Source organism: Haliotis rubra, unplaced genomic scaffold (assembly GCF_003918875.1).
Source record: "Haliotis rubra isolate DU_JTF1 unplaced genomic scaffold, ASM391887v1 Scf58, whole genome shotgun sequence".
Classification (NCBI taxonomy): Eukaryota; Metazoa; Mollusca; class Gastropoda; order Lepetellida; family Haliotidae; genus Haliotis; species Haliotis rubra.
The window spans coordinates 1,536,155-1,560,892 of NW_025767279.1; the positions used below are offsets into that span (position 1 = coordinate 1,536,155).

At 41.3% G+C, this 24,738-nt stretch overlaps 1 long non-coding RNA gene across 1 annotated transcript in view; it reads left to right on the forward strand.

The window, feature by feature from the left end:
- The window catches only part of LOC124254723, a 90,806-nt gene that overhangs the window by 12,646 nt on the left and 53,422 nt on the right, over nucleotides 1-24,738 (forward strand). The gene's annotated exons all lie outside the window — the stretch shown is intronic.

Below are 24,738 nucleotides of genomic sequence, written 5' to 3' on the forward strand. Positions count from 1 at the left end.
CTACACTTTCTAGTGGGCAATTGTTTTAAGAAGGTATTCTTGTTTCAATAGCTCTAACATGATCAAAATTAATGTTACAGCTATACTTAAAGCATGGAAAGACTTTGAGATGGTTTATTGTAGTCTGGGTGCTGGGGATTTTTCATGCCCTGACCCCCCAAGAGGGGGGCCAGGGGGTAAAAATTTGGAAAATGAGTTTTTCCTTTTTTTCACAAAATACATTCTAATAACTGCCCTTTATTAGGAACAATGAAAATATCTAACATTTATTATTTAGTTAGAGGCCCAGGAAGACTTTAAATTGAAAAATGCATTGTGTCTAAGGGGGAAATCAGACTTGAATGCTGTTTTTCTACACTGTCTAGTTGGCAGTTGGTTAAAGAGCGTATATTTCTTCATTTGCTCTAAAATGATCAAAATTAATGTCACAGCTATACTTAAAGCATGGTGGTTTATTCTCACTTTGGCGTTTTATAACATTGAGTTACCATTACTTACATTTATATACCTTTATGCCAAATCATCATAGATTGTGTCCACAAGACTCTCAATCTCAACTTCGTCTGAATCCTCCATTCTTCTCAAATCTAAGTTCTTGCTGGATATTTTGTCTGTCAACCCTTGTGGAAGAATGTTGCCTATGGTCCATTGACATTTCAGAGCATTTACTCCCCCTTTCAGCCACCCTTAGCCCACAGGGTGAGCAACATTAGGGGGATTCTTGTCAGCATTGACCAAGATCAAAGCCTGGTGATCGCACGCTGCATGTGCACGTGTAGGGAGTCTCTGCAAGGAGTCCAAAGACCTCAACAAGTCAGTAGCTATCTCATCAGAAAGTCCTATCTTGGATAAAGCATTCACAAATTCAGGGTGAGATTCGAGAAGCTCAGTGGGGAGAACTTTGCCGCATTTGACAAAGGCACTGGTGGTATCACGTCCTGTAAATGCATGAAGGGCTGGCTGGACATTGCACAGAGTGGACCCTTTCAGATTGATGATACTTTGTACATCCAGAAGTCTTCGTTTGCCATTAACTAAAACACTCTTCACCATTCATAGAGAAGACTTTCTTTCCTTGAAGTCGACTCATCCAAATGAAAGTTGACAGAAATGTATTTCCTCAGTTTGTTCTCTTGAGTGAGCAACATGACACTGATGGCGAAAAAAATCTTCATTCCCATTATCACCTGTTCCATGGGCCTTAGCACTAACTGATGGCTATCCAGTGAAAATCGACAAAGCCAAACTGCTGCACTACCTGGAGACTAATGCAAAGAAGCATGATTTGATCGCTGATGATGCTGTGCATACAGTAGATGGTAATGCCCTACTCCAGTCCCTCACTGGCATCCCCGATACATTTGCGAAGCTAGCTGAGAAGGTTTCTGTGATGCTTCCACATTCGGAAAGAGTGGAGTTTGTCACAGATTCATAACAAGAAAGACTCCATCAAGTGATTAGAGAGCTCATTTTTGGTTCAGGGTCCAAATTATAAAACCCCATCTGACTGGAAATCGTTTATGTCCAATCCCAAGCACAAAAGGCAATTGATACAACTGATATTTGATGAATGGTGAACTGACAAATACACAATTCAACTTCAGTGGAAGAAAAGATTCGGCCAAGGCTCGGCACTGTGAACATTATTTCAACTCGGGCATATTTCCCGTAATCACTCGTACCTCGTTGGTTATTCTCTAATTATGATTTTTAAATTAAGACATATTGCATCAACACATATGTACATCAACATCTATTTGCCAGATCACAGTGACTTGTGAATATTATCAAAAACAATAATTTATATACATGTACCTATCAAACATATGAGACCAAGCACCATATTATTTTACATCACATGTCAGATAAGAGCACAGATAACACTTATTAGAAAGTCACTTGAACTTCATCATGTTTTCCTTTCACCTTGCTCTTGGCATACAGGTAGCCTTCTAGAAGGTTGATCGGAAAAAAGTCACTGCACTTTTTATTATACTGTCCAGCACTAAATGCCCTCAGAAATCAATTTCTTCCCCAATATTTCTGTAAACATTGTACTATTGAAAAATGTGTTTATCTAATGAAATCTGATTATTCACCACTTAACCCTAAAGTTGCCACATTTATCAAAACTGGACTTAGCTCAATGTTTGAGTATGTATCAATATGCTGTATGTTCTCTGTGTCACTATATGTGATTTTTGAGAATAAGATTTCGGTTCTATTCTGTTCTGTTCAGTAAAAGGATTAGTAATATGTTTTGAGAAGGGCACAGGAGATAGGAGTGTGCTGTTACTATACTCTGTAGGGACTCTGGGTCAGCTCATTAATTAAATAGGGGTGGACAGCATGGCTCAGCTAATTAGTGTACTCATTGAGTCTGTCTTATGGGAGGTCTGTCTTTTGGAAGGTCTGTCTTTTGGGAGTGAACCGTCTCAACCAAGTCAGCGAGCCTCACCACTCGATCCCGTTAGTCACCTTTTACGACAAGCATGGGTTACTGAAGACCAATCCTAACCCGGATCTTCAGGGGTTGGGTGTATTAAGTATTATTGTTCATGAGCACATGCTCCTTTCATTCGGGACTATTGTACCAGTATAATTTTAGCCACAGATGTCAGCTTGACACTGTTCTTTTCTTAAAGTGCAAACGCCAATGTGTTTTATGAGTGCTCATCCATATAGTTGAATCATCAACCGGGTGCACCAGCTGCACATTCTTCCAAGGCTTTTCACCAGGCCCAGCTGTTCTTTCAATATATTCCAATCTCAAACAAAGGTTTAACTATCACATGGGCCCCGTTCCTCGTAAAATGATCGTTTTGAGGAACGGGGCCCTGGTACCGTACCCGTATCAGTGGCGTCTGATATTTAGTAAACACTGTGTTTCTATAATTATGGACAACATAATTGTAATGTAATATCAAATATAATCTATTTTACTCGCATGAACACGGATTATACTTGACCTAACTCTGACTTTCAATGAAAAAAGGGAACATGGCCGTCGTCTCGCATCTATGATCTCACAGCCCGACTTCGCAAAGCTGGGATTACAATATACATACGCGCTGGCTATCGGATTTGGGCAGTTGTTTGTTACTTTTTAGATTACATTAAAAGCACATATGACTTTAGTGTGTGAAAATGTATACTTTGTTTTATCCTTTATAACATATTTCAAAATGTAGTGATTTCATATATCTCCTTAACTACTAATATAAACACATGCGCCCATTGCAGTTCTCAAAGTTCGTGTTTGCACTGTTAACTGTTGACAGAGTTGACGCGGAATGTACAAAAAAGGGAGAGAACTCTGCCCTCGGTAAAATCCGGAAAATACACACGGGTCGTAGTAAAATCGAACACAGCTGAAGAAAACGACTGGCATTGAGGCGAAAAGGGCAGGGCGCAAAAAAAAGGGCAGGGCGCAAAAATCAAAGGGCAGGGCGCAGCGCCCTCCTAAATGTGCCTAGGGGGGACACTAACACTATTGGAGTTTTAACCAATCCATGGTAAGCATTGATTTTTATTGGTCTCCCATTTTTTCCTCTTAACTTCAAGTTCATAAAACTCATGCTTATGTTTACCAATCCATACATTTAGGGATCAATTATTTGACCCATGTTTTGAAGTATTTCTTGTCTTTGACAATGAACCATCATGGGTAATTATTATTTCTATACAAGTACTAGCCTCTTGCTAGATTAACTGAACACTGATTTACGCCGCAGTAGGTGAGGTGAGGTGAAATGGGGTTTTAACGTCATGCTTAAGAATATTTCGCTCACATGACGACGATGATGCGTGTGTATGTGTATGTGCGGCTGCTTGTACTAGCCCAGACTTAAGCTAGTGTTATAGTTCTAGCCCACTGAGATACCATGCCGCAGTGAATCATGGATACCCCACTCAGACACATTATACTGATTGCGAGCCGACCAGTCCTTGTTGTACCCATTAATGCCGAGCGCCAGGCAGGGACCAACAAGTACCATATTTTAACGTCTTTTGGTATGACGCGGTCGGGGATCGAACCCGCGACTTTCCGCTGTCCGGGCGGACGCTCTAACCACTACACCACGGAGGCGGTTCGCAATAGGTACTATAACGGTCAGGTTTATCAGGGTGGCTTGTACATAATCGAGTTGATTCAGTCAACACAGTGAAATACATGAAGCAACGTGGAATGTAGATGAGAGAGTGAGTTTTACGCCGCTTTTAGCAATATTCTAGCAATATCATGGCGGGGAACACCAGAAATGGGCTTCACACATTATATCCATGTGGGGAATCGAACGCGAGTCTTCGGCGTGACGAGCGAACGCTTTAACCACTTGGCTACCCCACCGCCCCTCGAATGTAGACGTCTTTAGCACTTTGTGACCATTGGGGTTTATCGCAGCCAGTCAGTCTAAACTCTTGTAAGAACCTATCAAACATGGGATGTTTCGATATGTATTTGAAAATATGCTTTTATTTTTCATTTTAAAATGTGGCTCGATTTCGTTTTATCGTTTATATCGCCTCTAAGCCAGTGATTGTTTGTCTTTAGTTAAAGTCGAATTGATACGTTTTCCAATTATACCACCGTTTGACTGGTTGTTGTTTAGCGCTTCACTCGGCGATATTCCAGCTAAATGGCGGCGATCTCTAAATAGTTGACTCTGGACCAGACAACCCAGTGATCAACAGCATGATCATCGATCTACGCAACTGGGATACAATGACATGCGTCAACCAAGTCAGCGAGTCTGACCACCCGATCCTGTTAGTCGCCTCTTCCGGGTATATTAGGGCTTACCAGTCTTCGCGAAACCCTCTGGCAAGTCAAGTCAGGCGATGGCACATATAGACAACCCGGAATCAAACTCACAATCTTTTATCTCTGCACATCGAATTACGACCACCCATGTTCCCTCTATATATCAGTGAACATTATCGGTTTGTTAAATACATTTTACACCATTATGGGTCCGGTTATTGCTGACACATATAGACAACCCGGAATCAAACTCACAATCTTTTATCTCTGCACATCGAATAACGACCACCCATGTTCCCTCTATATATCAGTGAACATTATCGGTTTGTTAAATACATTTTTCACCATTATGGGTCCGGTTATTGCTGCGCAACTGAAACGTGTGAATATACTTGGCTATATAACTTCAGACCCAAATAATATATTTTCTTGTTGGTGCAACTGTGGAGTTACGTTTGTACCCATTACAACTTGAACATGCGAACTATGAAAGGCTATCTTTAGAAAGGGAGTGAGTTTAGCTTTACGGCCCTTTTAGCAATATTCCCGCAATATTACGGCGGGGGAAACCAGAAATGGGCTTCACACATTGCACCCATGTGGGGACTCGAACCCGGGTCTTCGGCGTGACGAGCGAACGCTATAACCACTTGGCTACCCCACCGCCCCTCTTTAGTAAGGAATTCCTGGGACTGGTGCTGTTTGACAAGTTTTAGACATTCCCTTTAAACAAAATAAAGTCTGACATGCGTGAGAGAGGCAATGAAATCACAATGGCAGGAAGGAAGGATTGTATTATAACTCGCCAAATGTCCGTATGAATAACTCGAAATGTCACGGGTGGTTGATATTGGACTTGTCTGGGGCACTTCCTGGGGATCGGTATCAGTACGATTATTATCATCTGTGCACTTACAGAACTCAATGTCATAGCCACGCTTAAGTATTAAGGGGCCGTTCATAATTTATGGTTAGAGGGGTTGGGGGGACGATGATGATTTTTATGGAGGAGCATGTACAATGTAAATGACCCCTCTCCCTGTATGTCATGTACAAAATCAATGGCCCCACCCCCACCCACTCCTTCCCATACTTTCTTAAGAATATTTTTTAATATTTTCATGTACAAAATTGTTGACACCCCCATCCCTCCCGCAGTACATGTGAACAAAAGTCATGAACCCCCTACCTCCCCAGAACAAAATGGATTACCAATTTACCCCACCAACCCTCCCTACCCCCAAGCCTACCCCAGCCATAAATTAGGAACGGCCGCTAACGACAAGTCGAATGAGTCATACATTTTAACTTCAACCACCACTATGTCGATGGGACATGCGTAAATACTTCGAGTTATCCGATTTATGACATAATTATATAGTGAGGAGTAAGCACGGACCATGCTTTTACTTCGAAACAACCGACAACCGGCAGTTCCACACATCAAACCTTACTACAACATTCCCGTCTCAATGGCTATATAAGTCAAAATATCCATGGTTAGCATCTACAATCTGGTCTGTGAATACCTTTGTTTTACTTAATGAAATAATATACATATAGCCTTCTTCCTAAAAAATATGCGCGGAGTTGCAAATGTATAAATTAGAGTCATTTAATCAACAAAGGCGATAGGTTTTTAGGACGTGTAATAATCATATTGACGTATGACTGCGTTGTCCATTGTTCTTGGAACGTTCCTCTGTGGGATCATCTGTCATTTCTCACATTTGTCCTAAGCTCATCTGGACTTTGCTATAATCATATCTGAGAAAACTAAAATATGCAGAACGTCGCTACCACTTCCACGTTGTGCGTTGACAATAGAGACAGTATGTGACCGGCCATGTGATCACGTCTTTACGGACTGAACGTTATGAAAATTATCAATGTCAAAAGCATGATCTAAAACACTATAACATCAATACCTATATAAAAAATGTGATTGGATAATGAATGAAAATTGTAAACAAATATTGGCTGTGTTCGTGCCAGCAGGTATGCCTGAAAAACGAATCCGAATTCCGAATTTGGAATGGTCATTTCTCATTTTCCTTTCTTGTCTTATTGTTGTGACTGCCGTTCTGTTATATACCAATACTGGTCGCTACTAGCTTGTGGTTAAGGTAGATGTGTTGCCACAAGAAAAACTATCAAATGGCCTCCAGGTAGGTGGAAATGCTAATATATACATTTTGTTAATTTTGATTCGTGGTCAAAGCAGAATTCAGAAATACCTGCTGCTGATTATAACAAGTAAATTACTTGCCTTTTTCACACGGACTATCATTGAAATAAAAAAAATTTTGTGACAACCAACACGTTGAAATACACAATTCCGGAACCATGTCGCGAACTTCCGCAAGTGCTGGAAATTCCGGAAAGGTTCCGCGATAATTCCGCAACCTGTCACGTTACAGTTACGCAAGAAAAACAAATACCGCATCATCAGGCTGGGATAAACATGGTGAGAGGTAAGCGGCGTGCATGGTCTTGCTTAGAACAACACTTCTATATTTTAGCGTATACTAGTAGCAGTGAAGCTGTAACATGTTATATTTTGGTTGTGTGTTCAGCAATGAAGCTTCTCGCGGCTTTAGATCCTCTCAGGTATATGGGCGGTGGGGTAGCCTAGTGGTTAAAGCGTTCGCTCATCACGCCGAAGACCTGTATTCGATTCCCCACATGAGTACAATGTGAAGTCCATTTCTCGTGTCCCCGACGTGATGCTGCTGGAATATTGCTAAAAGCAGCGTAAAATCATACTAACTCCCTCACTCACTCTTAGCTATAAGGATCGTAACAATACGTTTGTTGCAGATTGATTACATTTATCTGGTGGGGGAAGTGTGTGTGTGTGTGTGTGTGCGTGCGTGCGTGCGTGCGTGCGTGTGTGTGTGTGTGTTGTGGTTACAGCGTCCGCTCATCACACCGAAGTCCCGGTTTCGAATTCCAAAATGGGTACAATATGTGAACCCCATTCCTGGTGTCCCCGGCCATGAAATTACTGGAGCTCAAAGCGGAGTAAAACTAAACTCACTCACTAAGGAGGGACCGCCTCCGTGGTATAGTGATTAGAGCGTCCGCCCGGAGAGCGGAAAGTCGCGGGTTCGATCCCCGACCGCGTCATACCAAAAGACGTTAAAATATTGTACTTGTTGGTCCCTGCCTGGCGCTCGCCATTAATGGGTACAACAAGGACTGGTCGGCTCGGAGTCAGTATAATGTGTCTGTGTGGGGTATTCATGCTTCACTGCGGCATGTTATCTCAGTGGGCTAGAACTATAAAACCAGCTTAAGTCTGGGCTAGTACAAGCAGCCGAACATACACATACACACGCATGCACGTCGTCATATGAGCGAAATATTCTCAAGCACGTCGTTAAACCCAATTTCACCTCAACTCACCTCACTAAGGAGGGCAGTGATTAGCCTAGTGGGTAAAGATCACGTTCGTCACACAACAGACCCGGGTTCAATCCCCACATGAGTACAATGTGTGAAGCCTATTTCTGGTGTCCCCCGCCATGAAATTGCTGGAATCTAAAAGCGGCGTAAAACCGAACTCACTCACTAAAGGATCTAGGCCGCGGTAGCTCTAAGCTCGCTGTGTGAACCAAGGTGTAAATGTTTACTTGAGTTTGGAGTCATCTTGCCCCAGCGGCACAAATAGGTTAAGTGTTTCCGGGGTATTTAAACAGTTGTGACATTTATTTGTGATAGCGTCGATTACTGAAAGCCGTCGTCCAACATTCACGTTAGTAGTGACTGACTGAGTTTTGGTTTTACGCTGCTTTTAGCAATATTCCAGCAACATCACGGCGGGGGACACCAGAAATGGGCTTCACACATTGTACCAATGTGGGGATTCGAACCCGGGTCTTCGGCGTGACGAGCCAACGCTTTAACCATTAGGCTACCCCACCGCCCCCAACGTTAGTAATTATCGTCTGGATTTGCGCAGTATCCCAAATCTTGAGATGTATCATTTGACAGTGATCTTTTAATGTATATTTTGTCCTTTCCAAACAACTTTCGACACTGAACAATGTACGTCCTAAATATTTCAAATCTTCATGAATAAGCCTTCATAAACAAAATTTAACCTTCGTTAGAAAAACGAAAACGACAGAGGTCGATACATAGGAGTCACGGTCTGATTTCATGAGTGAACAAGCTTGGTGTTAAACATTATTTTAGACAATGTGTCTCCCCTGTCGCTTTAACAGTGAGTGAGTGAGTATGGTTTTGCGCCGCTTTTAGCAATATTCCAGCAGTATCACGGTGGGGGGACACCAGAAATGGGCTTGACACATTGTACCCATGCGGGGAATCGATCTCGTGTCTTCGGCGTGACGAGCGAACGCTTTAACCACAAGGCTACCCCACCGCCCCTGTCGCTTTAATAAAAGTATTCATTCATTCCTCCTCTATATGGGGCACACTTATTGTTGTCTCTTTTGAAATAATTAAACATGGTCGTATATAGATTAAAAACAAATATACTCATTCCAATAATGGTTGTCACCCCCTTCAAGTTTTTTAATTTGAGAGGGGATGTGGGGTGGGTGTTTGAGGTGTGTGGGGGGTTGGGGTGGCGAGGGGGTGACAACCATTATTGGCATGATGCACACTCAACTCGACACCGTACTCTCCATTGTTGTGGATTGTTGTCACCAAAAAAGGTAGGCATTTGTAATTTCTCGTTTACAGTGTGTTTACCATGGCTTAACGGACCTCTATGACTTGAAATACCTCTCAGTGCGATCCGCTGGTATTTGTGTCAAATCCACAAACCCACTGACTATTATTCTCTCAGCATCAGCAGCCATGTTCCTGGGTGTCACCTCGGCAGTGAGGTCTACGACCTACAAACTGTATATCCGCATCCTTACTGCTCAATACTTCACAAAGAGAACTCACCCACTCACTTCACAAAGACACACACACAGTGACCTGTTGATCTCACCCCTTATGTTCGAATCTTCAGTGTGTGTGGAGGTGTGTGTAGGAGGGAATCGGAGTAAGGGGCTAGTTTTATGTTCGGGGCACTTATCCAGGAGAGTTCCGTTGGACAAAGATGCTACTTACTTCATCACTGATGCAAAACCATTTCATTGACATGTCTCTCGTTTGAGTTCATGCAGGGCTGATTGACATTACGAGCGTAGGTTACTGGGTGCGCACTACAAACTGTCTAGACAAATATCCGCAGGGGAAGAAATGGGTTGGTTTTCCTGTACGGTCGTGCACCAAATTGATAGCTGACAGGATCTTTCCAATTATGCAGTCAACCAAGATGATGCATGTTGGAACGTAATTTGAACAAAATGAGTGATTAAAAAGATCTAAAAAATTGACTGTGATACATGGTCTGCTGGTTTGGGGATGATCCTAACAAGCCTTGAGAAAGCTTCAGACATATAAACTTAAAAGTAGTGATTGACTAGGAACGATATGTTAAACATTGGGACCATCGTCGAGTAATGACGTAGGTATAAGCATTCGTTCACCACTGAATGGCAGAATGTGCAAGTTTTGCACTGAACATTTGCCACAGACTGGGCGCAAGATCACGCCAATTTTCTAACTGCTTTTTCTAATTCAGAAAACCATGTCAACCTTTTTAAGAGTACATCAGAAAAAATGTAATTTTTATTCATTACACAGTACTGCCAGCTAGTATTGATTTTGATTTAAAATGCTTCACATCAGCTTTCAATTATTGAAAGTGTGTGAATGAAGCTTTTAAATAGTATTTAATCATCCTCAACTTCAGCTACTTTTCAAAGTTCAAATATGTTTGGATTTGTTCCCATGGATACCGGAAATTCCCGTATTTAAGAAACGGGCTTAATAATGAATAATGATTCCTTTGCTCCCATATTAAAAATCAACATAATTATGCCCAGAGCTCTAATGCGGGACTGCACACATTGGAAGAGAAAAAAATCCTGGCACATAAAAGTCTCAAATACCTTAATGTTTAATTAATTTTAAAGAGCAGATTATCCGTAAACAAGAACGCCAACTCGAGTTTAGCTCTCAAATGAAACGTCTATTACATGTTTTAAGTGAAATAGTCTTAAATGGCGGGTGCTAAGGGTAGGACAGGACATGCTTACCCTTTTCGCGAACACCTGGTGTCATGATTGTCTGTGATCCATTCATATAATTGTCACAACTAATTTCCCTTGACACCAAACGGGATTTGTTTCTGAGGAAGGTCAGGACTGAGTATGCCTTTGCACTGGTATACATTTAATAAAACATTTCTAAATCTGGTATAGAATTCAAGAAGAGACAACTGCACCTGATTGCTTCACTTATGTTCTCAAAAGTAAAAACCTTCATGACACTCAAAGGCATGGACCCGTGAAGGTCCGGGTTAGAATGATCCTTCAATAACCCATGCTTGTCGTAAGAGGCGACTAACGGGATCGGGTGGTCAGGCTCGCTGGCTTGGTTGACACATGTCATCGGTTCCCAATTGCGCAGATCGATGCTCATGCTGTTGATCACTGGATTGTCTGGTCCAGACTCGATTGTTAACATATAGCTGGGTGCGGCGTAAACCTTAACACACTCACTCACTCAAAGGCTTGAGGATTATATTAAGAAACTTTCAAAGTTTATAGAAAACGTTGTCATTCTGTGTGTGATGATGATAATATGGGAGGTTCACTGAATACTATGGTGCAATCAAGTAGCATGTTCATTCTGTGTGTGTGTGTGTGGTGGAGTCACTGAATAATATGGTGCAATCATGTAGCATGGTCATTCTGTGTGGGGGTGGGGTGGGGGTGGGGTGGAGTCACTGAATACTATGGTGCAATCATGTAGCATTGTCATTCTGTGTGTGTGTGGGGGAGTCACTGAATACTATGGTGCAATCATGTAGCATTGTCATTTTGGCATTCTGTGTGTGTGTGTGTGGAGAGGGTCACTGAATACTATGGTGTAATCATGTAGCATTGTTAATTGTTTAATGCTGCAGTATTCAAGCTATATAGCGACAGAGTCCACAAAGTACACCGTATCCAGTGTGTCCTGTGTTTGGAGATTCAAATGCTAATAGCGTACACCTCATTCCTTCACCAACTAGAGAGTGTTTTTACTCGTAAAAACAGATGCGCCCCATCCCCCAATTTAGCGTTGAAACCTCAACAGAAAAAAATTAATTAATTGAAAGTAAAGTTCAAACCCTCAAAAGGCACATCTACATGATATGGAGAGGCAGTATAGCAAATTTGGTGAAGATGGGTCAATTAGTTTCAGAATTATGCTCCGAAAACGAACGTTACCCTTCAAAGAGACAAAGGCCAAATTGTTGCCATGAAAGCAGAAAACATCGAAATTGAAAAATAACCTTTGAGAATCCTCAAACAGTAAACTGTAAATACTCAACCCTGGATAAACATATTTATGTATGATCTTCAGTTTCCAACCAGAAAAGCAAAATTAATGAATTTATGTAATCTCAAGTTGCTTGGGTTTGTTGTGTGCTCAGCTGTAAGACTTTTCATCCATTGTAGACAGTAGTGTAGTCACCATGACAGTGCCTATTAGCATAGTTCAGAATACAAACCTTAATGGGTGTTCCATGTTCTATGATATTGAGCTCATCAACGTAACTATGTGCGTTCCAAAGTTGATTGGACATCGCCCATATAATCCAAAGGGATCCCGGTGACTGGTTGGAATCCGGAACTTAATATAACCCCAGTCAATACACATTATTAACCTTGGCGTCTTAATTCGTTCCACCCGGTAGACGGTCTCAGCCTAGTGTGTACGATATCTGATAAAATCGTACCAACACAGAGTGATACTTGAAATAAGCCAGCAATTGTAGAAAAGTGGGATTATAAAAAAATTCTAGTAGACTCCTTTTGTATCGAGTAATATTTCAGCCATTGTCGTTTACGCCACCTTTGCGCAAATATTGTTTGATCACGGTTCATTGAAGGAATAAGTGGAGATTTCCTAGGTGGACCTGTGGAACGCTCGCGCACGTCCCAAGTACACCACGCGCGATCTAAATACACCACGCATGATCTCAGTACACCATTCAGGTCCCCAGTAAACCCTCATGTATCTGACACCATATTGATTTAAACAGGTTAAAGCGGGCGAATATAGATTGCGTTGCCTTTGCGTGTGTTTGTGACTGGTGACACCGATGAGGCAGAAAACCCACACATTTGGCGAATACCTCTTATAATCACTATTTGAAACTGATTGATTTGCATGCCTGTGCTACAGATGAAATGTTAACATGGATACAGATGGAACTTTTGAAGCATTTATTTAACACACTCACATACTGCCGGTACATTGTGCGTGTGATTTCCCCAATCATGTTTACAACAGGCGTACTATGCACTTTAAAACACATGACATAAACACTTTTTTGGTTCCTCATTTTTCAAAGCCAGGTTTCATAAATATATTTTTTACACTGCACGGACATACTATGCGTTTATCTAAGGTGTGATTGTATTGTGTGCGTAGCTCTTAGTTATACGGTATTCATGATTGGCTGACTCACAAAAGTGACTCTTTAAAATTTCAAATCTGACGTTACCGTATCTTTTTCAAATTAAATGTCAAAACTTACAAGTTTTGATAAAATGTAATCAAAACAAGGCGGACGGTTTGTTTTCATACATTTGTACCACAAATACCCGCATTAGAGCTTAGTGCAATTAAGTGCCAAGTGTATGATGACACGATGCTATTTGTGACGATTACTAAGGGTGGGAAAATATACATTTATGTACCGTCCCCAGATCAGTTCCTATATATAACCTACAGATGCATCGATAATATCTGACGAGTACACTTTTGGAGGTATTACGAAAGAACGGTGCCCTGATTCTGGGGTGAGTGTTTTCCTTCTGCATTTCTCAAAACAGGTTTAGATATGTGGTTACATAACAACATTCAACGACGTATGTTTATACATGAATTGTTATGGATGAGTGCTACAGAACCACGTGTGACCCGTGCATAACTATGCGTCATACAATATATATGGTGCGGAGCCATTCAATAGGTGACATCCTTACTTTGTCAGCTTGCTGAGGAGGTTAACCTCTTTGGTTATCAGAAGGTCAATGGTTCGAATCCCAGCACGGGACCTGGCCTTTCTGTCGCCGCTACATGTAATATATTTTACTCCAGACAATATTTGAGAAAAGGCGTGCAGAAAAACAATGTTTGCGCTTGTATTTTAGGACTCGATATGGAGAATAATATGAAGAATGTACACTATTAATTCCATACGTACATCAGTGGTGATATGCTCACCTCATGTATTTAGTTACCAATTACAAAGTGTAATATAAAATGAAAGCAAGGTGTCTGGAAATATGTCGAGTGTGAGTTAAAACACATTGCACAACGTTCACGAAACGTTGTTGTGGCTATCCTAACCAAGGGAAGCCACTCTATTTTGTTAGTACCATGAATGAACGGCTCAAATAGGCCTCTTATTGGCCCACGTCGCCCTACAACTATAAAACCAACTACCATGAATGACCCGTTTCCCCAGCCATTTTATTTTGTAACATCCACTGTATCTTAAACTCCCAGACCTATAATATATTGGAAGGAAAATTCTCGCGATCTTTAAAACGCAGTATTATACATTGTATATAGCAAGAGCCCTTCGGAACTGTATGTATTTCCCCTAACAGTATTTAATACTGGACGGAGGAGCTATTTAATCATAGCAGGTGACCAACTTCATCTGGTGTAATTTGTTGAGGTTTACCATAGAATACACTCATGGTTTAATATGTCCAGGTGTGTATAATATATAATGTATCTTTCTCTTTCCCGAGAATCTGTTTTGTATGTGAGAGGTTGTTGCCAGTGAAGTGAGTGAAGCTGATGTAAAATCTCCAAATTCAAAATGCACTGTAAAAGAATCGGCAACATTGTTATTGTTTTGTGCACTGGTAACGGTTTCAGAAATGTGTTCAGTACTGTTTGTGTTGTATGTCACCTACCAGTTTTAATGCTACTGCTTGATGAATTTCAAAAAGAAACAAAGGGTTCTTTATAACAAGAGCTTCACATACGGAAGTCGCCAATTTGAAACTAAGCTGTGAGGCTCGAGAAAGCTTATGTTGTCGTTCTGACATGTCCTGTAGTAGGATGTCCTCATACTTTTGTAACAGGACCTATGATCTGACTTTTATGAGATTAGAGAAGCAACTATTTATAACTATCTTGTCGTTGAAGCCACACTTTTTACTTTAGTGATAAATCACTTAATCAGACTGAGTGAGTTTAGTTTTACGCCGCTTTTAGCAGAAATCCAGCAATATTACGGCCGGGCACACCAGAAATGGGCTTCACACATTATACCCATGTCGGCGTGACGAACGAACGCTTAAACCACTAGGCTACTCCACCGCCCCAGTGAAAGTTGATGGAGTGATACATACGATGTACAGTGAATGCAAACTGACATGATATACATCGTCCACTGGACTGGTGGGATATTGTGACAAGTAATGTAGTGTAAACAAGCGATCCTACCTGCCTACAGTCCGTCTAAGTTTTACAACCAACGCATTACATGTTGTTGTTAAGGAAGCTGCAGGTACACATTGTTAAACTTTCCCTTTCAAAATGTACTTTCCTCCTTTATGATGCATATAAATGATCAACTCTCGCTTTTAAGTGTCTCTGACTGTCAGATTTGAAAATTAAGGTCGTGTACTATTCGTGAAGTGTCACAGCAGTTTCCTTATGTCTGTACCTGTGTGGCAGTGTATTAAGGTGTTTTATTGGGTTTACATGTGGGCGTTCTTATGTTTTGTTATTCGCAAACAGAAGCTTCCTCTTTCTCTGTAGGGGCGGCCAGGTAGCCTAGTGGTTAAAGCGTTCGCGCATCACGCCGAAGGTCCGGGCTCGATTCCCCACATGGGTACAATGTATGAAGCTCATTTCTGGTGTCCCCCGCCGTGATATTGCTGGAATATTACTAAAAGCGGCGTAAAGCCATATTCAGTCAGTCAGTCTTTCTTTGTAACTGTGTTTGTAACGACCGTTAAATTCTCCGAACAATTTTTCTCTTGAGTTTTATATGAAACTTTTGGCGTGAAATTATCGGTAGCGTACCCATCCACATGCATGATGCTGCAGCCATTTGCCCATCCACGGCCATGTTTTTCTTGTTTTGTGTTTCTTGGGTTTACTTCTATGTTGTTCGCAATTTCAAACGAAGCTGTAAATGTAAGTGATGAACAGCTGTCCTCCCTAGATGGATCCTGCTTGTCACTGATCTTCACTAACCATCACCAGTTTAGATTGGACGACACAATGAAGGCCAATACTATGCTCATGTCAGTAATATAAGATGCATAGCAGAACAGTATCTTTTTTCAGAAATATATTCAGTCCACTAATGTAAATGCATCTTTATTTCGCGCATGTTGTTCATATCGCTCAGTATATTTACATTGTAGCTGGTGAACCGTCACTCCCTGTGAAACATATGCATGAATACAGACATATGTATAGTCTGCGCAAGACGCAGAGTTCGTGTCATGCTTAAATGTACCAAGTTACAACGCAGAGAGATAACACCGACACATAATATATACTAGGGGTTACAGTCATTCCGCTGACTTTTTTCATATCATAGTTATCCGTGAAGATCCGGGTTAGGAGTGATCTTCAGTCACCCATGCTTGTCGTAAGAGGCGACTAACGGGATCGGGTGGTCAGGCTCGCTGACTAGGTTGACACCTGTCATCATATCCCAATTGCGCAGATCGATGTTCATGCTGTCAATCACTGGATTGTCTGGTCCAGACTCGATTATTTACAGACCGCCGCCATATAGCTGGAATGTTATTACTTTTTCTCATATGCATTGGTATTGGCTAGTGGTATGCTCACACAATGGAATATCCCCTTCTTTTTTTTTAATGGTATATGTATGCATGCATCTGTAGTCTGTGCCTCACCCTACATTGTTAAAAATACTTAATTTGCAACATTTAGGAGCTGCATCTCTAGGGGGATTTTGCACGCAGGGCAGTGCGAGTTATAAATTAAACGATGTTAAATCGAGTAAGGAAGGCACGATCGCATGAATGACATTTTACGCCGCATTTGACACAACAACTGCGTGTGTATATACTGATAAATATATAGTAGGTATCAGACACTGAATCATGAGCGCCTTACCTGGCACGATGACACCATCAGCTAGGTCAGACAGTGGGATTTGCCAATACTACTGGCAACCTTCCCATCCCCAGGATAACAGAGGAAGAAACTGATGAGAGAATGTTGAGAGAAACTAATAATGAGAATCTTAAAACACTGGCCGAGAACTATGTTTTTTTTTGTATAACGTACGCCATTACAAAAATTTTAATTCACAATATACAGTGTTTTATATGATACATTATCAAAACAAATATCAACCGTCATTCAAATCATATTGTCACGTAAAGTCTGAATGACGTCACAAATGAGCAGTTCCAGATGCTACCATGGGAGACTGATGCCATTTCACTGCTCTACCCATACTCGATGTCAATGAGTGCAGACACAAAAACGCGTGCGGACCTATTGGTTTACTTTTGTGTTTACAATGTCGATAAACATCATGTGTAAGCCAATTTCCGGGTGTTATTGAGTATTTGAAGCCCGGGAATATTTCATTTGAAACCTCCGGCTGACGCCCGGGCTTCAAATACTCAATAACACCCGGAAATTGGCCAACGCATGATGTTTATCTCCTAATTGTACCAAAGTGGGGAATAGAACCCGGTTCTTCGGCGTGACGAGCGAACGCTTTAACGCTTAAGCTACACTACCTCCCGTAAACCGATGAAGATCCGGGTTAGAATTGTTCTTCAGCAACCTATTCTTCACGTCAGTACGGTTACATGTTCGGATGTCATGTTACCAGCTTCTGTATTGCTACAAGAACATATCCCACCCTCAGTGTTCAAGACTCATGGATGAAAACCGACTTTCGTATGCTTCGTCGTATCTCATTAAGTGATGTCAGTGCACAGGTATAGGTATAAAAATAACATTCCTGTAGAACAGTCACCAGGATAAATTGTATAACGTTCAACTATTTGAATGTGATGCTGTTTACACAATAAAGTCTGGCCGCTTTACCGTATAAATATTGTCATGGGTTGATAGAACATGGGATGGGATGGGTTGATAGAATATGGGACGGATTGATAGAACATGGGATGGGTTGATAGAACATGGGATGGATTGATAGAACATGGAATGGATTGGTAGAATATTGGGTGGGTTGAAGGTGTACATGTATCGTAACTGGATGTGACGCTATTTAGACGTTATTTTTTACATGATGAAGTGCTCAGATTGATTTTCTAAACGAAGGGATTTATTGATAAATAATGGATAGATAGAACATGGAATGGGTTGATATGTGAACACTGGATGGGTTGATAGAACATGGGATGGGTTGATAGAACATGGGATGGGTTGATAGAACATGGGGTGGATTGATAGAACATCGGATGGGTTGATAGAACATGGGATGGGTTGATAGAACATGGGATGGGTTGATAGAACATGGGATGGATTGATAGAACATGGGATGGGTTGATAGAACATGGGATGGGTTGATAGAACATGGTATGGGTTGATATATGAGCATGGGATGGATTGATATATGAACATGGGATGGACTCATATAATATGGGATGGGTTGATGGAACATAGTATTGGTTGATATATGAACATGGGATGGGTCGATATATGAACATGGGATGGGTTGATATATGAACATGGGATGGACTCGTAGAATATGGGATGGGTTGATGGAACATAGTATTGGTTGATATATGAACATGTGGTGGTTGATAGAACATGGGATGGGTTGATAGAACATGGGGCGGGTTGATATATTAACATGGGGTGGATTGATAGAACATGGGATGGGTTGATATATGAACATGGGATGGGTTTATAGAACATGGGATGGATTGATATATGAACATGGGATGGGTTGATAGAACATGGGATTGGTTGATAAAACATGGGATGGGTCGATATATGAACATGGGATGGGTTGATAGAACGTGGGATGGATTGATGTATGAACATGGGATGGACTCATATACTATGGGATAGGTTGGTAGAACATGGTATGGGTTGATATATGAACATGGGATGGGTTGATATATGAACATGGGATGGATTGATAGAATATGGGATGGGTTGATAGAACATGGGGTGGGTTGATAGAACATGGGATGGGTTGATATATGAACATGGAATGGGTTGATATATGAACATGGGATGGGTTGATATATGAACATGGGATGGGTTGATAGAACATGGGATGGGTTGATATCACATGGGATGGGTTGATATATGAACATGGAATGGGTTAATATATGAACATGCGATGGGTTGATAGAACATGGGATGGGTTGATATCACATGGGATGGGTCGATATATGAACATGGGGTGGGTTGATATATGAACATGGGATGGGTTGATAGAACATGGGATGGGTTGATATAACATGGGATGGGTTGATATATGAACATGGGATGGGTTGATATATGAACATGGGATGGGTTGGTAGAACATGGGATGGGTTGATATATGAACATGGGATGGGTTGATATATGAACATGGGATGGGTTGATAGAACATGGGATGGGTTGATATATGAACATGGGATGGGTTGATAGAACATGGGGCGGGTTGATATATGAACATGGGATGGGTTGATAGAACATGGTGCGGGTTGATATATGAACATGGGATGGGTTGATATATGAACATGGGATGGGTTGATAGAACATGGGGCGGGTCGATATATGAACATGGGATGGGTTGATATATGAACATGGGATGGGTTGATAGAACATGGGGCGGGTTGATATATGAACATGGGATGGGTTGATAGAACATGGGGCGGGTTGATATATGAACATGGGATGGGTTGATAGAACATGGGATGGGTTGATATATGAACATGGGTTTGATTGATAGAAAATGGGATGGGTTCATAGAACATGGGATGGGTTGATATATAAACATGGGACGGATTGATAGAACTTGGGATGGGTTGATAGAACATGGGATGGGTTGATAGAACATGGGACGGGTTGATATATGAACATGGGATGGATTGATAGAACATCGGATAGGTTGATATATGAACATGAGATGGATTGGTGGAATATGGGATGGGTTGATAGAACATGGGATGGATTGATAGAACATGGGATGGATTGATAGAACATGGGATGAGTTGAAGGTGTACATGTATCGTTACTGGATATGACGCTATTTAGACGTTATTTGTTACATGATGAAGTGCTCAAAATTGTTTTTCTAAACGAAGGGATTTATTGATAAATAATGGATATGTATTGATTTAAATAATGTGGTTGTTTACGTTTCAGAATAAACGAAACTTAACATGTTAAAATGTTAAATATGATTTATTCCCTGGATTCGTCTGTAACAGCATGAACACTTTGTAACGGATTTACTCGGTGCTTCGATTGTCCTAGTGGACTACAACAGGGCTGTGCATCAAGCGCTATTTTATTTCCTCGTTTTATCCAATTTGGTGGAAGCGGATATGCTTGATACATGTCAAAGGGGATAGCCTAGTAGTTAAAGCGTTCGCTCGTCACGCCGAAGACCCGAGGTGGATTCCCCACATAGGTACAAGGTATGAAGCCCATTTCTGGTGTCCCCCGGCGTGATACTGCAGGAATATTGTTAAAAGCGGCATAAAACCATACTCACTCACTCGCTCACATGTCGAAGAGAAGTACAATCATTCCCTGGTTTACATGAAATGTTTCTATTGGTGTTTGTTGATGTTATATTTATTTCTGATCCAGTACGTGGACTACAAGACCAACTGAATATTCTAGAGGCCTATCGCTAAGATTAAATGTCAACCTTCCGAACACAAAATTAATGTATTCACCACACGTAAACTACAAATTATCAAGATTTACAATCTGATCTGTTATATTCAAATGTGCTTTCAAGAACAGAACAATACTGAAATGAAATAGATATGAATCTGTAGTTAAAATGATTCTATGATGTTTCGTATTGTCGTAACTGGCGTTTGGGTGTTAGTAAACCCTACCGCAGTTACCTATTGATTATGGTCGTTCCACATTGTCAGGGGTGATGTAAGCTCCAGCTCTGCACTCGCTTGGTCCATGGGGAATGCTCAGTCAAGGAGTGAGGCGTCGGGCGACCGTGACTCCTAACTAACTACATCACATTCATGTACTGGCTTACATACATTCAAGGATAAACGCAACACCAAGTTCTATACTCACATAGGTTTACTGTCTCTTAGTCCATATCTCTCAAAGTACAACTCCAACACCAGACAGAGCAGGCTCGTATCCTACGGGGAACTTAGTAAAGTGGATTGGCTTCCGAAATGTTGAGCTAGTACTCTCCGCACTCTCTCTTTCTCTCTCTGAGCGCCCAAACATGTCTTTTTAAATGAGACGAGCCTGACCTGATCTTGACCACATATTTCAACATATTGTTTTGATTCGTTAATAACTGTATCTGTCCTTTCACTCATGTGTATTATAATTAGAGGGGTCTCGGACAGCACCGTTCAGTGACTCCCCTTTCAGTGATTTGCTACTTCCGTCTCCGACCTTTAACTCATGTATTTCGTAACTTTCCTCTGACGACCTTGTCGTGTTCTTGCCTCACGAAAGTTTTAGCCAAGTTCATATCTTAATGTATATCATTCTCTTATTCCCGACTTTCTGTCTTCATTCTGTGTTTAACCGTTCTTAGGTATGAGCCAAAGGTTATCAGTTCTGAGTCATATTGGTAATCGAAATCCTGAATCTGCTGTAATTCTCATACTGCTTTAGGGATGCATTTTCACCTTATAACAGTATTCACGTCACGAGTACGGGCCTTTGCCGTTACATGCAATAAATATTTTAATCTAGTTTCTTCCTTTTGTAAACATCGTCCACATATCTCATAATTGTGTTAGGTAAATTTGGTACTGGTCGACTCAATGTCGACTTGTATCTTCTCTAAAACATTATTCCTTCATATATCTGACACGCTAATGTTAAATACGGTTCTACACTCACCTACTCACCCATTATCAAACCCCACAGCTTTATAATAAATCACTCCATTTTCGTTACCTTTAATTACATTTCTCAAGCTGTATGAATCATAAATCAGAGACAAATAATTGTGATGTCAACACTGGTAATAACGTAAGGTTAAATGAGACAATCCGTGATGTATGGGAATAACATGAACATTTGATCTTCTTTAATCATATTTGTCATTGGAAACACTGCACAATGGCATTGTGATCAGCGTACGTCATATCGAAAGATGAGACACAAAACAGAAGACCTTCGTTAGCCTGGAGACTCTGTGCTACAGTGGCTTGAAATATCCAGACAGGGTGTGTCATGTGCTTTGTTTGTTTGTATGAGGTCATATATCAGTTGAAGGTTAGCAACGCTGGGCACGGAGAGTACTTGGATGGGTGACCGTGTTTGGCAGCTTGATTCCTAAGAGTTTCAAGGATGTCAGTCCTGCCCCACATCGAAGCACATGTGATACATGTGGTCTCACCTTAGGCAAGTGGGTTTGTTCAAACTTGCCTCTGTTCATCCAGCAGAAAACGGGTACCCGGTGGAATAACTCATGTGACTATAACCTTCTAGCGCCTGACAGGCAGGTTGGGTTATCAGAGGTGATTCTTCCTGATAACAGTTGAAACATTCATCGATGTGGTTAAGATCTACAGCCTGATTGACTTCGGGATTTTCTCCCACTTGAACATAACACGACGTGATAAAACTGAATTACTTTTCAAAGCAGCAGAACCACGCAATAGCTGATATACATTACGAATCGGAAAGCATTGTGTTTATACTCCAAAGCTGCCTTGACAAGTACACGAACGATAGCGTGTTATTCAGCAGTTACTAAACCTTTCCTTCTAAGAAAGGGTTGAAGATATCTCTGAACGCACATGCAGTGATCGCCAACATGTCCCTCTTACGGTCTCCACCTCTAACGCATTGCACTGAGTCGGGGCTTTTCGATCCGAGTCGTGTCCCTTATGAAACGAATTGCGTCATTCCTTATTTGACTGACTGACTGACTGAGTTTGGTTTTACGCCGCTTTTAGCAATATTCCAGCAACATCACGGCCGGGGACACCAGAAATGGTCTTCGGCGTGACGAGCGAACGCTCTAACCACTAGGCTACCCCACCGCCCCCCATTCCTTATTTGAACCCAAATGCAATGGAAACACTTAGGCAATGTGGAAACCATATGAATACATCCCTGACTTATTAACACATTCCGTTTGCCTAGCCATGATAAATGATCAAATAATGACGATCAATTACTTGTTGCACTTTCGGTAGGCTTTAAAAGTTTTACTCTCTTCAGATTCAGCTGACAGAGCTTAACAGGAAATACTCACAGATTAAAAACTTGTTTGATGTTAGTTTAGTTAGTTTACGTTAGTTTTTTGCATGCCAATTTTATATTTATAGCTCTGCCTAAGTAATGCATTCATCCCAAACATTATTGTCTGGGTTAGATTGCTGACTAGTAGGAGCCTGACACTGAGAGTGAGGGTTCGAATCCCGGGTGGGACTCAACCAAAGTACTAGAATCCGTACTTTACTGATAAAGTGTAAATCCATGTTTAACACGTGTTGCAATTGACTACTGTTTAAATATCATTGTGTGTTCATGACTCTTTGTCATCGTGTATTTCGCTACATCTCAGTGGTCAAGTAGATAGAAGGTGTTTTCGTCAAAAGGGAAGGCTAAGGTTTCGTTCGATGGCCGTGTCTGACCAAAACAAGGTAGTTCTTGTGACCCGCCTCGTGATATGCGTTAAGGGATCGTTAAGGTCTGGGCGCCTACTCGTCAGTAAACTGTGTCTTGGTGGGATGTGACCCGTGAAGGTCCGGGTTAGACTTGATCTTCAGTAACCCATGCTTGTCGTAAGAGGCAACTAACGGGATCGGGTGGTCATGCTCGCTGGGTTGGTTGACGTCATCCGTTCCCAATTGCGCAGATCGATGCTCTTGCTGTTGAGCACTGGATTGTCTGGTCCAGACTCGATTATTTACAGACCGCCGCCATATAGCTGGAATATTGCTGAGTACGGCGTAAAACTAAATTCACTCACTCACTTGGTTGGGTATCTTAACAGAAGGGTATCCCAGTGGGCTAGCATTACAGAACCAGCATTCATCCTGGAAACATCAACAACCTTACGCGTGGAAGTATAGTATGACCAGAAGTTATTGAGAATTTTAGGAATATGTTTAATTGGATTTCTAGCATAAACAACCTTGACCAGCTATCAAGCGCTTGGTTTCATTCAAGAGAGACAACTCCGTTAATCCTTTTCCATTAGTTTGTGAGGAGCTACCCCCCTTTGTTTACTTGCTAGCAGACGACATTTTCAGTGATCCTCAGTATGGATGATTTAAAGAAGAGGAAGTTGATTTTAGAGTATTATAACAAGGACATCAGATCAGCTAAAGTTATTTCAAGTAGAACAGGCATCCCTTTGTCCACTGTTTATCGTGTTTTGAAAAATATTGCAAATGGATATGGCATTGAGCACCAGGGAGGCGCAGGTAGGCCCAGAAAATTGACTGTCGGTGACAGGAGGCGGCTTGGTATTCTTGTTTCTAAAAACAAACGAAAGAGTTTAGAAAACTTAAGGCTGGATATGATTGATAGAGGAACTGTGACTGCCTGTAGTGGCAAGTATAACTGAACTGCATGCAATGGGTTGGCAGAAAAGTCGAGGAATTCCATCACCGATCATGAAACCTGAACAAAAGGAGCAAAGGTTGAACTGGTGCTTACAGCACAGAAATTTTAACTGGGACAATGTGATTTTCTCAGATAAAAGTTCTGTG